We start from the raw sequence: 12,792 nt of genomic DNA on the forward strand, positions 1-12,792 counted from the left end.
GTTATGAGCTTGTCGCAGTGTGTACTTAGCAAACCGCGACCCACGTGCGAATCCACCCCGGCCACCCACCCCCGTCGAGGTGCACACCCTCCCTCGCGAAGTGCGCCCCGTTCGCCAAGTGTGAGCCCTGCCCGGGTGCGCGCACCTTGCTAGGGCGTCGGGTGTGCACCCGGCCCGGCCTACGTGCGTGCACCTGGACGGGGCGTCGTGTGCGTGCAGTGTCCCGTCTGCAACGCGGTGCCCACACACCACCTCGGGCGCAACGACCTGCGCTCACATGTGGGCCGAGTGCACCTTGGTGCATGTTCGGGGCGCCTCGGGTGCACGCTCGATCTTGCCCCGGTGCACCAAGGCGCTCGGTTTGCCCCGGGTGCGCACTTGGTGCAAGGTGGGCACCCAAAATAGGGATCAAGCACCAAAACACAAGTTTCGGGATGCAAAATGGGACCCAAGGACCACAAATGCGTTCCAAGACCCATGATGGGTCCACGAGAACAAAAATGTGTTCCGAGACTTAATAAACAAATATTGGGTTTTAGGAGAAGAAACATGCTCTGATGCCCAAAACGAGAATCGACCCCGAAAAGGCCACAGGCCAAAAGTGGGATGCGAGACAAAAAAAAATGGGACCCGAGGACCAAAATTGGGTTCCCAGGTCGAAGACAGGGCAACCGGACAAGAAACGACCTCTAAGGCTCGAAATGAGTCCCGACGACTAAAACTTGACAAGAAGCACCCATCAGGCACCCAACTCGACACCCATGGGATGCCGACCCACCCGGGCTTCCACCTAGCACACCTTGGCACCCACCCACCCTCGCACCCAACCTCGCACCCAACTTAGCACCTTTGAACCCACATTGGCACTCACCCTGACCCTGGCACCTTGGAACCCACATTGGCACTCACCTTGACCCTGGCACCCACCTTTGCACTCACCTTGGGACCCACCCTGGCTCCCACCTCGGCACCCACCCAGACACCCACCTTGGTTCCTTGGCACCCACCTTGGATCCTTGGCACCCACCCCGACACCCACCTTGGCACGCAACTTGGCTACTTGCCACCCACCTTGGCTCCTTGACGCCCACCCCGACAACCACCCCGTGACCTACCCTGGCTAGGGTTGGTGCACACCCACCCTGGTGCCCACCTTGGCACCCACCCCATGACCCACCTTGGCACGCACCTTAGTACCCACCCTGTTACCCACCCTAGGACCCACCCCGTGACCCACCTTGGCCAGGGTGGGTGCACCCACCCTGGTGCCCACCTTGGCACCCACCCATCCTAGCACCCAGCCTGTGACCGGGCTTGGAACCCAACCTTGCACCCGTCTTGGCCAGTGTGGGTGCGCACCCATCCTGGCACCCACGTTGTGACACACCCTTTAACCCACGCACCCTAGCAGCCACGTTGGCACCCACCTTGGAACACAACCTAGCAACTTGGCACCCACCCCGTGACCCACCTTGGCATCCACCATAGCAGTCGCCCACTTGGCACCCACCTTGGAACCCAAGTTGGCACCCACCTCGGCACCCACCTTGACACTTGTGGACCCACCTTGCCACTCACCCTAGCATCGACCCATCCTAGCACCCACCCTGGCACCTTTGCACCCTAGCACTCACCCATCCTAGCACCTAACCTGTGACCCACCTTGACACTCACCCTCGCACCCACCTTGGAACCCAACCTAGCACCCACCCACCCTGACACCAACCCTAGCACCTACCCACCCTTGCACCCACCCTGTGACCCATCTTGGCACCCACCCATCCTACCACTCAACCTATCACCCACCTTCTCACCCACCTTGGCATCCACCTTAGCACCCACCCACACTGGCACCTTGGCACCCACCTCGGGCAAGGTGGGTGCACACCCACCCTGACACCCAATTTAGAACCAACCGAGCATGTTACCCACCTTGGCACCCACATTGCAGCCCACCCTAGTACCCACCCTATGACCCACATTGGCATCCACACCCTAGCACCCAGGCACCTCGACACCCGCCTTGACACGCACCCTAGCACTAAACCTGTGACCCACCTTGGAACTCACCCTAGAACCCACCCACCCTGTGAACCACCTTGGCATCCACCTTAGCACCCACCCACCTTGGCACCCACTCTAGCACTCACCCATCCTAACACCCAACTTGTTACCCACCTTGGCACCCGCCCTCGCGTCCACCTTGAAACCCACCCTAGCACCCACCCACGCAGGAGCCCACCTTGGCACCCAACCTAACACCCACGCATCCTGGCACCCAACTTGTGACCCACCTTGGAACCCACCCTAGTACCCACCTTTGAACCCACTATATCACCAACCCACCTTGGCACCCACCCTATGACCCTCTTTGGAATCCACCCTAGCACGCACCCACCCTGGCACCCACCATGGAGCGCACCCTAGCACCCACCCACCTCGGCACGCACCTCAACACCCACCTTGGTGTGCGCACTGCGCCAACCTCTCAAAGACCCTATGTGGTGCGCTCCAAAGTGTACACCTTTGGTGCGCTCCAAGGTGCGCACCTTTGGTGCACACCGAGGTGCACACCAAAGTGTGCACCGAGGTGAGCACCAAAGTGCACTCCAAGGTGCACACCAAGGCGTGCACCTTTGGTGCGGTCAATGCAAACGAATTCGGAAGTTGGGGTCGATGTCCTAATCGCTGCTGCAGACTACACGTATGAGAATCGGACAAATAGCTTTATATAGGGGAGGTGTTGCGTTTGATGGGTCGACTCCCCTGGTTGTGTGCACTGCACCAACTTCAAAGACCCTGTCTTGTTTAAGAAGTCAAAAGTTGGGGTGGATGTCCTAATCATTGCTGCAGTCTACGCATGTATGAGAATCAGACAAATAGCTTATATAGGGGAGGTGTTGCATTCGGTGGGTTGACTCCCCTGGTTGTGCGCACTGCGCCAACCTCAAAGACCCCGCATAGCAGAAGAAGTCGGAAGTCGGATTTTGGTGAGCACCAAGGCGTGCACCTTTGGTGCGGTCAACGCAGACGAATTCAGAAGTTGGGGTGGATGTCCTAATCGTTGTTGCAGGCTACACATGTATGAGAATCAGACAAATAGCTTATATAGGGGAGGTGTTGGGTTTGATGGGTCAACTCCCTTGGTTGTGCGCATTACGCCAACCTCAAAGACCTTGTTTTCGTTAAGAAGTCAAAAGTTGGGGTCAATGTCCTAATGGCTCCTGTAGGCTACACATGTATGAGAATCGGACAAATAGCTTATATAGGGGAGGTGTTGGGTTTGATGGGTCGACTCCCCTGGTTGTGCGCATTACGTCAACCTCAAAGACCTTGTTTTCGTTAAGAAGTCAAAAGTTGGGGTCGATGTCCTAATTGCTCCTGTAGACTACACATGTATGAGAATCAGACAAATAGCTTATATAGGGGAGGTGTTGGGTTTGATGGGTTGACTCCCCTAGTTGTTCGCATTACACCAACCTCAAAGACCTTGTTTTCGTTTAGAAGCCGAAAGTTGGGGTCGATGTCCTAATTGCTCCTGCAGGCTACGCATGTATGAGAATCAGACAAATAGCTTATATAGGGGAGGTGTTGGGTTTGATGGGTCGACTCCCCTGGTTGTGCGCATTGCGCCAACCTCAAAGACCCTGCATTGCGGATGAAGTCGAAAGTCAGAGTTTGGTGTGCTACAAGGTGTGGTCGAAGGTGCTCACCTAGGTGTGCACCTTTGGAGCGCAGGAAAAGTGCCCTCCAAAAGTGCGCACCTTTGGAGTGCACAAAAGTGCCCTCCAAAAGTGCGCACCTTTGGAGCGCACAAAAGTGCCCTCCAAAAAGTGCCCTCCAAAAGTGCGCACCTTTGGAGCGCACAAAAGTGCCCTCCAAAAAGTGCCCTCCAAAAGTGCGCACCTTTGGAGTGCAGAAAAGTGCCCTCCAAAAAGTGCCCTCCAAAAGTGTGCACCTTTGGAGTGCACAAAAGTGCCCTCCAAAAGTGCGCACCTTTGGAGCGCAGAAAAGTGCCCTCCAAAAAGTGCCCTCCAAAAGTGCGCACCTTTGGAGCGCAGAAAAGTGCCCTCCAAAAAGTGCCCTCCAAAAGTGCGCACCTTTGGAGCGCAGAAAAGTGCCCTCCAAAAAGTGCCCTCCAAAAGTGCGCACCTTTGGAGCGCAGAAAAGTGCCCTCCAAAAAGTGCCCTCCAAAAGTGCGCACCTTTGGAGCGCACAAAAGTGCCCTCCAAAAAGTGCCCTCCAAAAGTGCGCACCTTTGGAGCGCACAAAAGTGCCCTCCAAAAGTGCGCACCTTTGGAGCGCACAAAAGTGCCCTCCAAAAGTGCGCACTTTTGGTGCGCACCAAGGCGCTGGTTCGGTCGTTGCAGGCGAGTTCGGAAGTTGGGGTCGATGTCCTGAGCGGAGGTGCAAACTACACAGGTGTCGGAATCGGACAAATAGCTTATATAGGGGAGGTGTATGCTTCGATGGGTCGACTCCCCAGGTTGAGCGCACCGCGCCAACCTCAAAGACCCTACGGTATGGATGAAGTCGGAAGTTGGGTCCGATGACCGATTCGATTAGTAGGTATGCTCATGAGGTCGGAATTTGGGTCCGATGACCTGCCATGTGCAGGAAGGCGAATGTTGGCACTGTGCGTTGCAAGGTGCACACCAAGGTGCTGGTGCGGTCTTTTTAGTCGAGTTCGGAAGTTGGGGTCGATGTCCTGATCGGAGGTGCAAGCTACACAGGTGTGGGAATCGGACAAATAGCTTATATAGGGGAGGTGTATGCTTCGTTGGGTCGACTCCCCGGGTTGAGCGCACCGCGCCAACCTCAAAGACCCTACGGTATGGATGAAGTCGGAAGTTGGGTCCGATGACCGATTCGATATGTAGGCATACTCGCGAGGTCGGAATTTGGGTCCGATGACCTGCCATGTGCAGGAAGGCGAATGTTGGCACTGTGCGTTGCAAGGTGCGCACCAAGGCGCTGGTTCGGTCGTTGCAGGCGAGTTCGGAAGTTGGGGTCGATGTCCTGATCGGAGGTGCAAACTACACAGGTGTGGGAATCGGACAAATAGCTTATATAGGGGAGGTGTATGCTTCGTTGGGTCGACTCCCCGGGTTGAGCGCACCGCGCCAACCTCAAAGACCCTACGGTATGGATGAAGTCGGAAGTTGTGTCCGATGACCGATTCGATATGTAGGCATACTCGCGAGGTCGGAATTTGGGTCCGATGACCTGCCATGTGCAGGAAGGCGAATGTTGGGACTGTGCGTCGCAAGGTGCGCACCAAGGCGCTGGTGCCGTCGTTGCAGTCGAGTTCGGAAGTTGGGGTCGATGTCCTGGTCAGAGGTGCAAACTACACAGGTGTGGGAATCGGACAAATAGCTTATATAGGGGAGGTGTATGCTTCGATGGGTCGACTCCCCGGGTTGAGCGCACCGCGCCAACCTCAAAGACCCTACAGTATGGATGAAGTCGGAAGTTGGGTCCGATGACCGATTCGATACGTAGGCATATTGGCGAGGTCTGAATTTGTGTCCGATGACCTGCCATGCGCAGGAAGGCGGAATTTGGGTCCGATGACCGAGTTGATGGCGTGCCATGCGCAGAAAGGCGGAATTTGGGTCCGATGACCGAGTTGATGTTGATGGCCCGCCATGCACAGGAAGGCGGAATTTGGGTCCGATGACCGATTTGAAGGCGTGCCATGCGCAGAAAGGCGGAGTTTGGGTCCGATGACCGAGTTGATATTGATGGCCCGCCATGCGCAGGAAGGCGGAATTTGGGTCCGATGACCTGACATACGCATGGAGTCCGACTCGGGGGCCGATGTTCGATTCGATGACTTGCATTGTGGGTAAAGTCGGAAGTTGTGGTCTTTGACCCGATTCGATGACCAGACTTCGGCTGCTTGAGAATCGGACAAATAACTTATATAGGGGAGGTAGTGTTCTCGAGCATCCTCCCCCCGTGCCCGTTTATGTCGATTGATGCTGGTGCTCGACTGGTTGGAGCGCTCGGATGCAAAAATCTTGCACCAGGATTTATCGATTGTGATGGACACGGCAAGTCTCCTGATTGCTATGCAGGAGCTCATCGTGAATCTCTATGCGGCCTTGGTATGGACTCGACCTGCGGAATGGTTCGGCAATGGTAGTCGCTCCAACACGTCCTTGCAATGGCCACAGAGGTGATTCGACTAGAGCTCCAGTCTAGCTTTTGGGTTGCTTGGCGGACTGGTATAGCCGCGATCGAGTTCCGGCCATGAACGTTTTAGATAGCTCTTGGGCTTTCTGGGACGGAAGTCGGAAGTTTGGGCTGTTGTCCGATTTGATGACCATTCTTCGGATGTGTGAGAATCGGACAAATAACTTATATAGGGGACTGTGTTGTCTCACGCAGCCCCCTCCGTGCCCCTCTATCTCGACCGATGTTGGTGCTTGAAAGGGTTGGGATCGCTCGGATTTATAAACGTGCACCACCATTTGTCGAGTGTGAGGGACGCGGCAGGTCTCCTAAATGCTATACGGGCGCTCTCTGAGAATCTCTATCCGGCCTCGACACAGACTAGTCTTGCTGAATGGTTTGGCACTGGTAGTCGATCCAACACGTCGTTGTTGTGGCCGCCTAGGCGATTCGATTCGAGCCCCCGTCTAGCTTTTGGGTTGCTTGGCGGATTTTGCCCTATTCGCAAGTGAGCTCGGTCCCTAAACGTTCGAGAAACCCGATTGCTATGCGCCGACTCTCTTTCTTGCGAGCCTCCATCTAGCTTTTGGGTCTCTACGGAACGGAAGTCGGAATCTGGGACCGTTGTTTGATTCGACGAGGCAGACTACGGTTGTGCGAGAATCGGACAAATAACTTATATAGGGGAGGTGTTGACTGGAGCATTCTCCCCCGTGCCCCTCTAACTCGACCAATGCTGGCGCTCGAACGGTGGTAGCGCTCGGATTTTCGTTGAGCGCCAGCATTGGTCGATTTAGAGGGGCATGCGAGATTCCCGAATGCTATGCGAGGGCTCTAACGGAAATGTCTATTGGTTTCGGTATGGATGCAATTGCGAGTGGTTCGGCAAAGGTAGTCGTTCCGATGCGTCCATGTCGTGGCCAAATCGATAATTCGATTTGAGCCCTCGTATAGCATTTGGGTCTCTCGATGTGATTCCGCATTCCAGTCCCTTTGGGCACTGCTTGAGCCGCATCCCAGGGGGTTCCCTTCCCAATAATCTGCCTCGCAACCCGATTGCTATGCGGTGAGGCTCCTCGGCCGCCTCGGAACTATCTGTGTATCAGACGCATCGCGGGATAAGGGGTTGGCAACGGTAGTCGCCCCAAGCGCGTCCGATGCTTGGACCATTCCGAGGCGGCCCTGAAGCCTCTTCCGTCTAGCCGTTGGGTCCTTCTCGCCGCATCCCTTGCCTCGCACCCCGATTGCTATGCGGTGAGGCTCCTCGGCCGCCTTGGAACTATCTGTGTATCAGACGCATCGCGGGATAAGGGGTTGTCACTGGTAGTCGCCCCAAGCGCGTCCGATGCTTGGACCATTCCGAGGCGGCCCTGAAGCCTCTTCCGTCTAGCCGTTGGGTCCTTCTCGCCGCATCCCTCGACTCGCACCCCGATTGCTATGCGGTGAGGCTCCTCGGCCGCCTTGGAACTATCTGTGTATCGGACGCGTCGCGGGATAAGGGGTTGTCACTGGTAGTCGCCCCAAGCGCGTCCGATGCTTGGACCATTCCGAGGCGGCCCTGAAGCCTCTTCCGTCTAGCCGTTGGGTCCTTCTCGCCGCATCCCTCGCCTCGCACCCCGATTGCTATGCGGTGAGGCTCCTCGGCCGCCTTGGAACTATCTGTGTATCGGACGCGTCGCGGGATAAGGGGTTGTCACTGGTAGTCGCCCCAAGCGCGTGCGATGCATGGACCATTCCCAGGCGGCCCTGAAGCCTCTTCCGTCTAGCCGTTGGGTCCTTCTCGCCGCATCCCTCGCCTCGCACCCCGATTGCTATGCGGTGAGGCTCCTCGGCCGCCTTGGAACTATCTGTGTATCGGACGCGTCGCGGGATAAGGGGTTGTCACTGGTAGTCGCCCCAAGCGCGTCCGATGCTTGGACCATTCCGAGGCGGCCCTGAAGCCTCTTCCGTCTAGCCGTTGGGTCCTTCTCGCCGCATCCCTCGCCTCGCACCCCGATTGCTATGCGGTGAGGCTCCTCGGCCGCCTTGGAACTATCTGTGTATCGGACGCGTCGCGGGATAAGGGGTTGTCACTGGTAGTCGCCCCAAGCGCGTCCGATGCTTGGACCATTCCGAGGCGGCCCTGAAGCCTCTTCCGTCTAGCCGTTGGGTCCTTCTCGCCGCATCCCTCGCCTCGCACCCCGATTGCTATGCGGTGAGGCTCCTCGGCCGCCTTGGAACTATCTGTGTATCGGACGCGTCGCGGGATAAGGGGTTGTCACTGGTAGTCGCCCCAAGCGCGTCCGATGCTTGGACCATTCCGAGGCGGCCCTGAAGCCTCTTCCGTCTAGCCGTTGGGTCCTTCTCGCCGCATCCCTCGCCTCGCACCCCGATTGCTATGCGGTGAGGCTCCTCGGCCGCCTTGGAACTATCTGTGTATCGGACGCATCGCGGGATAAGGGGTTGTCACTGGTAGTCGCCCCAAGCGCGTCCGATGCTTGGACCATTCCGAGGCGGCCCTGAAGCCTCTTCCGTCTAGCCGTTGGGTCCTTCTCGCCGCATCCCTCGCCTCGCACCCCGATTGCTATGCGGTGAGGCTCCTCGGCCGCCTTGGAACTATCTGTGTATCGGACGCGTCGCGGGATAAGGGGTTGTCACTGGTAGTCGCCCCAAGCGCGTCCGATGCTTGGACCATTCCGAGGCGGCCCTGAAGCCTCTTCCGTCTAGCCGTTGGGTCCTTCTCGCCGCATCCCTCGCCTCGCACCCCGATTGCTATGCGGTGAGGCTCCTCGGCCGCCTTGGAACTATCTGTGTATCGGACGCGTCGCGGGATAAGGGGTTGTCACTGGTAGTCGCCCCAAGCGCGTCCGATGCTTGGACCATTCCGAGGCGGACCTGAAGCCTCTTCCGTCTAGCCGTTGGGTCCTTCTCGCCGCATCCCTCGCCTCGCACCCCGATTGCTATGCGGTGAGGCTCCTCGGCCGCCTTGGAACTATCTGTGTATCGGACGCGTCGCGGGATAAGGGGTTGTCACTGGTAGTCGCCCCAAGCGCGTCCGATGCTTGGACCATTCCGAGGCGGCCCTGAAGCCTCTTCCGTCTAGCCGTTGGGTCCTTCTTGCCGCATCCCTCGCCTCGCACCCCGATTGCTATGCGGTGAGGCTCCTCGGCCGCCTTGGAACTATCTGTGTATCGGACGCGTCGCGGGATAAGGGGTTGTCACTGGTAGTCGCCCCAAGCGCGTCCGATGCTTGGACCATTCCGAGGCGGCCCTGAAGCCTCTTCCGTCTAGCCGTTGGGTCCTTCTCGCCGCATCCCTCGCCTCGCACCCCGATTGCTATGCGGTGAGGCTCCTCGGCCGCCTTGGAACTATCTGTGTATCGGACGCATCGCGGGATAAGGGGTTGTCACTGGTAGTCGCCCCAAGCGCGTCCGATGCTTGGACCATTCCGAGGCGGCCCTGAAGCCTCTTCCGTCTAGCCGTTGGGTCCTTCTCGCCGCATCCCTCGCCTCGCACCCCGATTGCTATGCGGTGAGGCTCCTCGGCCGCCTTGGAACTATCTGTGTATCGGACGCGTCGCGGGATAAGGGGTTGTCACTGGTAGTCGCCTCAAGCGCGTCCGATGCTTGGACCATTCCGAGGCGGACCTGAAGCCTCTTCCGTCTAGCCGTTGGGTCCTTCTCGCCGCATCCCTCGCCTCGCACCCCGATTGCTATGCGGTGAGGCTCCTCGGCCGCCTTGGAACTATCTGTGTATCGGACGCGTCGCGGGATAAGGGGTTGTCACTGGTAGTCGCCCCAAGCGCGTCCGATGCTTGGACCATTCCGAGGCGGCCCTGAAGCCTCTTCCGTCTAGCCGTTGGGTCCTTCTCGCCGCATCCCTCGCCTCGCACCCCGATTGCTATGCGGTGAGGCTCCTCGGCCGCCTTGGAACTATCTGTGTATCGGACGCGTCGCGGGATAAGGGGTTGTCACTGGTAGTCGCCCCAAGCGCGTCCGATGCTTGGACCATTCCGAGGCGGACCTGAAGCCTCTTCCCTCTAGCCGTTGGGGCTTTCTCGCCGCATCCCTCGCCTCGCACCCCGATTGCTATTCGGTGAGGCTCCTCGGCCGCCTTGGAACTATCTGTGTATCGGACGCATCGCGGGATAAGGGGTTGGCAGTGGTAGTCGCCCCAAGCGCGTCCGATGCTTGGACCATTCCGAGGCGGCCCTGCAGCCTCTTCCGTCTAGCCGTTGGGGCCATCTCGCTGCATCCCCCACCTCGCACCACGATTGCTATGCGGTGAGGCTCCTTGGCCGCCTCGGAACTATCTGTGTATCGGACGCATCGCGGGATAAGGGGTTGTCACTGGTAGTCGCCCCAAGCGCGTCCGATGCTTGGACTATTCCGAGGCGGCCCTGCAGCCTCTTCCGTCTAGCCGTTGGGGCCATCTCGCCGCATCCCCCAGCTCCTCGGCCGCCTCGGAACTATCTGTGTATCGGACGCATCGCGGGATAAGGGGTTGGCAGTGGTAGTCGCCCCAAGCGCGTTCGATGCTTGGACTATTCCGAGGCGGCCCCGCAGCCTCTTCCGTCTACCCTTTGGGGCCATCTCGCCGCATCCCTCGCCTCGCACCCCGATTGCTATGCGGTGAGGCTCCTCGGCCGCCTGGGAACTATCTTCGTATCGGATGCATCGCGGGATAAGGGGTTGTCACTGGTAGTCGCCCCAAGCGCGTCCGATGCTTGGACTATTCCGAGGCGGCCCTGTGGCCTCTTCCGTCTAGCCGTTGGGGCCATCTCGCCGCATCCCTCACCTCGCACCCCCATTGCTATGCGGTGAGGCTCCTCGGCCGCCTTGGAACTGTCTTCGTATCGGAAGCATCGCGGGATAAGGGGTTGTCACTGGTAGTCGCCCCAAGCGCGTCCGATGCTTGGACTATTCCGAGGCGGCCCTGCAGCCTCTTCCGTCTAGCCGTTGGGGCCATCTCGCCGCATCCCCCACCTCGCACCCGGATTGCTATGCGGTGAGGCTCCTCGGCCGCCTTGGAACTATCTTCGTATCGGACGCATCGCGGGATAAGGGGTTGTCACTGGTAGTCGCCCCAAGCGCGTCCGATGCTTGGACTATTCCGACGCGGCCCTGTGGCCTCTTCCGTCTAGCCGTTGGGGCCATCTCGCCGCATCCCCCACCTCGCACCCCGATTGCTATGCGGTGAGGCTCCTCGGCCGCCTTGGAACCATCTTCGTATCGGACGCATCGCGGGATGAGGGGTTGTCACTGGTAGTCGCCCCAAGCGCGTCCGATGCTTGGACCATTCCGAGGCGGCCCTGAAGCCTCTTCCGTCTAGCCGTTGGGGCCTTCCCGCCCCATCCCTCGCCTCGCACCCCCGATTGCTATGCGGTGAGGCTCCTCGGCCGCCTTGGAACCATCTGTGTATCGGACGCATCGCGGGATAAGGGGTTGGCACTGGTAGTCGCCCCAAGCGCGTCCGATGCTTGGAGCATTCCGAGGTGGCCCTGAAGCCTCTTCCGTCTAGCCGTTGGGGCCTTCCCGCCCCATCCCTCGCCTCGCACCCCGATTGATATGCGGTGAGGCTCCTCGGCCGCCTTGGAACTATCTGTGTATCGGACGCATCGCGGGATAAGGGGTTGGCACTGGTAGTCGTCCCAATCGCGTCCGATGCTTGGACCATTCCGAGGCGGCCCTGCAGCCTCTTCCGTTTAGCCGTCGGGGCCTTCCCGCCGCATCCCTCGCCTCGCATCCCGATTCCTATGCGGTGAGTCTTCTCGGCCGCCGCGGAACTATACCTGTTATTGCTACTGCATCCTTCGGCTGGTAACCTCCTCTGCCGCCTTGGAACGTTCTCTTTGTCGGACGCGTCGCGGGATAAGGGGTTGGCACTGGTAGTCGCCCCAAGCGCGCCCGATGCATAGACCGCTCCGAGTTGACCTTGCTTTCAGCCTCTCACATGCATAGACCTCTCTGAGTCGACCCTGCAGCCTCTCACGTTTAGCCTTTGGAATCTCGCCTCACAACATGATTGCTATCCTTGATGCATCCCTTGCCTCGAGCCCTGATTGCTTTCTTGGCTGCATCCCTCCTCTCCTCACAGCCCGGTTGTCATCACTGCTTCATCCGTCGCTTCATGCATTCTGGCTGCTGGGCCCTTCCCACCGCACACCTCGATTGCTATCTCTTCTGCATCACACACCCCGATTGCTATCTCTGCTACATCCCTCGGCTCTCACTTCTGCATCCTTCGCCTCCCACCTCGATTGCTATCAATGCTGCATCCGTAACCTCACACCCCGATTGCTATGCGGGGAGGCTCCTTGGCCGCCTTGGAAATTTCTGTGTGTCGGACGCACCGCGGGATAAGGGGTTGGCACTGGTAGTCGCCCCAAGTGCGCCCGATTCTTAGACCGCTTCGAGGTGACCTCGTAGCCTCTTTCGTCCAGGCTTCCTGCCTTCAACGCCCTTTTTACACCTCGATTGCTATGCGCGGGCTCGTTGGCGTCTATCACCTCTCTGCGAAGAGTGGCACGATGATTGTTGGGGTAAATCGTAGCAGTCCGATCTCTGGCCTTGGGCCATTGTGAGGGCTGATCGATTTCCTGTGCGCATCTCGTGTTCGCCCAGTAACAGACTCGAC

Source organism: Cryptomeria japonica, unplaced genomic scaffold (assembly GCF_030272615.1).
Source record: "Cryptomeria japonica unplaced genomic scaffold, Sugi_1.0 HiC_scaffold_64, whole genome shotgun sequence".
NCBI classification, from domain to species: domain Eukaryota; kingdom Viridiplantae; phylum Streptophyta; class Pinopsida; order Cupressales; family Cupressaceae; genus Cryptomeria; species Cryptomeria japonica.